This window comes from Anneissia japonica, unplaced genomic scaffold (genome assembly GCF_011630105.1).
Source record: "Anneissia japonica isolate Jap-2015-1 unplaced genomic scaffold, ASM1163010v1 scaffold288291_len444093_cov181, whole genome shotgun sequence".
Taxonomy (NCBI): Eukaryota; Metazoa; Echinodermata; class Crinoidea; order Comatulida; family Comatulidae; genus Anneissia; species Anneissia japonica.
The window spans coordinates 21,608-25,916 of NW_022731168.1; the positions used below are offsets into that span (position 1 = coordinate 21,608).

At 34.6% G+C, this 4,309-nt stretch overlaps 1 protein-coding gene across 2 annotated transcripts in view; it reads left to right on the forward strand.

Annotated features, from left to right (window-relative positions):
• The first annotated feature begins 2,539 nt into the window (after nucleotides 1-2,539).
• LOC117115217 (tyrosine-protein kinase ABL1-like) overlaps nucleotides 2,540-4,309 on the forward strand; it is a 55,178-nt gene continuing 53,408 nt past the window's right edge. For both annotated transcript variants that reach the window (XM_033258919.1, XM_033258920.1), the window contains exon 1: nucleotides 2,540-2,950. The gene's annotated coding sequence lies outside the window, so the exon portion shown is untranslated. The remainder of the gene's footprint in view (nucleotides 2,951-4,309) is intronic.

Genomic DNA, 4,309 nt, shown 5'->3' on the forward strand with positions numbered 1-4,309 from the left:
ACAAAGACACGTAAACCAATGACACCATTTAGGTCTTAGCCATCATCCGCGCTAAGGTATCATAATATAAATACAGTAGGTCACTTGAAGTCATTGAGCATTATAATTTTAAAAGTGACAACAAATTTCCCTGCACTAGGGGTTTTCCCTGGACTTGACCGTGGACTCGCCAGCGCCCCCCCTCCCCCCCCCCCGTTGGGGAGAAAAAGCATAATTCGCCTCCCCGTTGGGGAGAAAAAGCATAATTCGTCGGGGAGAATACAAAATTATATGTATTTTCTACATATTATTGAACTCTAAAGTCGATTAAATAAGCCTTTGAAACCCCTAAATTGTGCTCCAGGACCACTTTCGTGACATTTTAATCGAAGCTCGACCACGCCCACTTTGGTTTCGTCGGGGAGATCTGACCCCTTGTCGGGGCATCGCCCAGATGGGTATAAGAGACAGGGGCATTGAGTTCCTGGCGCCATCCCTGTCGTGGAGGGGGAGGGTTGTCGACGGAAAGGAAGGTGAGCAAATAAAGATTTTGAGCTGGGGTAGGGGTACCAAAGTCCAGTGAAAGACCCTGAATTGGCGTTCCGGTACGAGTTTGAGATCATGTTAGAATCTGTGATACTGTAACATGGTCCCCAGCAGGGGTCATCATTCCCAACAGAGGGTCCAGATAAAGCGACCACTTGAGACAGTGTTGGCCTTTCCACAGGTTCAGTGGAGTCCTTCCGGGGGAAGACCGTGTACGACATCTTATCGATCACAGTTTAATATTTGACCAAAATTATAGCACATTTTCTTCTTGACAAATAAATTAAATTATAACAAATTGAGACTTTCATTAAGGCTAAAATAAGCTGCTACCACAGAGATAAGTAAATGTATTGATTACTCATGTTACCATTTCATATGTCATTATTTTCAATTGTTACGCATGTCTATAACAGAAAATAATAATAATTAAAAAAAACATGCACTCATCGTCATTACCATTGTTAATTTTCATTACATATATACAGTTAGCAATATAGCAATATTCATTCTCCAATGAAATGATATTTTAATATAATCTAATAGAGAGTGTTGCAAAAAAATTATTAACTTGGTATTTTGATATTTTCTCTCCTTATTTAATTTATGATAGAACTTTAAAGTTTTTAAAGTATCATCGACTTTCAATAGGTTAACATTTTTAAATAACGGATCAGTGTGTGCATAAGACAAAATAGCGTCGTATGAACTATTTTCTCTATGGTATGAATAGGGCCTATCAATAGTTTTAAGAATATTTGGTGAAAAGGAAATGCTTAATCTTGTTTAAAATCCCTACTGATTTGGATGTTTTGGTTCTAATAGTATTGATATGACTGTCCCTTTTGAAATGCTTATTTGTAAGCCTGACAGAGAAGTGGCTGTAGCCCCCGTAGCGCCGCCGATGATGCCGAGAATTGTTAGGAAGTGCTTAATATTTTTGTTTGTTTTAGAACAGTTTTTTTTTTTTTTTTTGGCAGAGTAATGATTTTCTTCCTATGCTACATAAATCTTTCAATTATAATGGAAGCCACTGTGGTATCTCGTCCCTGTCTCCAGAGTGGCGCCAGGGTTTGCCCGCTGGTGGAGTCTCTCGTCAACTCTGGAAAGTGGTCCAGGGTTTCAGTTGCATATAAATTTGCATTCTTTATTATAATGGTCAGGATTGAAACTTTTTCCCTTAAAAAATGTGTATCTCATTAGCCGTTCCCGAGTGTTTCGTCAAATAGGCCTACACCCCAGAAGAAAGGCCCGGTAAAAATACCCATGATACAGGGTTGCATTATCACACCATAGTCACACCTACACATAAGATACAAATATAAGCCCTAATGTTATTATTATTTATAATTTAATCTCAGCCTCAATTTTGTTCTTATTTTGTTCTTAATTTTTAAGCAATTTCAGTCTCAGTGTTCCTATAAAATGTATTCTTTAAAAAAAAAAAAAAGTGTGTGCCTCTTGTTTCTTAGAAAATCAGTTGACTGGCTTTAAGTGAAACTGATAATTGATACACTTAACAAAAATAGGCATAGGCCTATATAAACTTAAACTTCAATTCAATCGAAAGTTTGTTAATACCATTAAAGATCAAATAATTCCAACCAGAAACAGATAAAAAAAAGTTTTGCCTATTTACAGACATTTTACTACAAAAATGTAATTTAAATATATGTGTGCATGTGTATGTGTATGGAAGGCTGTATAATGTATGATTTAATATAAAAGCCTATGGCCTGGCCATAGGCATAGGCCTATGCATAAAGTCCTAATTTTAATATCGTTAAAGTTTTAAGATATTAAAACTTCTAAAGTAGAACCAAGTCATTTTTACTATGTTGAAAATATGAACATTTGATTGAAATTTGTCCATAATTGTCGTAGTTGTAAAGAAAAAAAAAAAAATATATATATATAAAATGAGACAACCCTCTTTGTGGCGTAGCAACCTTTCAGCCGTACGTTTGCTTGAGTTTCTTGAGAAATACTTAACTTCCCACTTTCAACCCCGGAAGTACAGACACGATCGAACATGGCCGTCGGTCGAATCCTGTATTGTGATGCATCCTTGTTGATATTTGATGCTTGCAAATCTATGAATTAGGAGTTTGATTCTGCAACGTCTAAGGAGGATTTAAACCAGTATTCTGTGTTTGACTTGATTTAAAATGATGGATGTTAAGAGTTCTTAAGTAAGCATATTTGGCCGTGGATAAATAGGCCTAAAAATAGCTAGCATCGTCTGACTGAGAGAAGAGTGAGGGCGGAGGTATTCATTCATTTGCCCTCCGCTGTGAGTTTGTGTTTTAAGGCTAGACCTGGAGCGTTGACCCAGAGCCTAGGCTAGGGTTGCAGTACCACGTATGAACACGAACAACCGTCAATCTGAAAGTTAGGGTGCATTTCTTGGCAGGGAGACAAAGAGGTAAGAATCACTAACTAAGGCCTTGGAGACGTGTATGTAGCTTATGATATGATATATATATTTTTTTTTATGTTTGTTAAATGCATGCATGGTCCTGGATTGAATTTATACTGCACCTTTTATTAATGGAAGTGGATATATTTATGTGACCGTAAACAAATTAGTAAACCATATATTTACGTGAAATACTTTAATAAACTTGCATTGTCGGTCACATAAATTTATAGATTCTGATTAAATGTATGTTAAATATACATTTAACTTTCAGCACTCAAAAATAGCTTTGGAACAAGCAATGACTCCCAAGCTCACCATGGCACTGATTTGCTGAGGTTCTTTTTTTGGAAAGTTAAATTTAGTACTGCACCATGAATCCATTGTGTGCGAAAATTAAATTTTCCCTATAATGTGTAAATTTTTGTGGTCATGTTAAAACACTTGACCAAACAAATATTTGTAAAAATAAAGGGGTTTCTACTCTTTTAAAAGCCATTATTGAACAACACACGATCAAATCGACGGCACATGGGGAACCCTGAATTGGTTTTGAATTTTTTTTTGAATTTTTGTAAACAGTTTACGACATGGAAGTTTGACGTTCATAAAATAATTATAATTTTACAGTTCTTATTTACGTAATTAAATTTGCTACAGTAGTATGTATTTTATTAAATCATTAAATAGACTATTGAATCATTGTGATAATGAGCTAGAAATAAGTTTATTTGTATTCTTTCCACTCTGATCACGTCATGACTACAACATACTGTATGAGCGGGGCTGTTTATTCCATGCTCTCTGTGTTTGAATAAAACATTAAGAATATTTGTTTTGTCTTACTTCATTCGTAATTATTAAATATCTTACACCACCAGCGCTTCAAATAGGTCAATGTAAACATTGCAAGGGGTCTACAGTGTCATGTTATGTTAAACCTGTTTCATCACCGGTGCTGCAGACATATATACTGTAAAAAATAACTTGGCATTACATAGCGATTGAACTTGAACTATTTGAATACAAATCACTACGGTAAATGAAGATTTTACAACTTTTAAAAATCGTATGTATTGTAGTAAAAATTGTGAATGTGTGAAAAGGAGCATGACAAAATAATATTAAAATTAAATATACTGTGCCAATGCAATGCTTTGAGTATTTACATAAACTGTAGTTGGCTGTTCCAAATTAAAATAGAAATTTAAATCTCAGTTTTCTCCATATATTTACTTATTTCAAGATCATTAAACACAAGAAACTTCCACTACCAGCTGTCTTCCCCCCTATTACTATTATTATTATTATTATTATTATTATTATTATTATTATTATTATTATTATTATTATTATTATTATTAT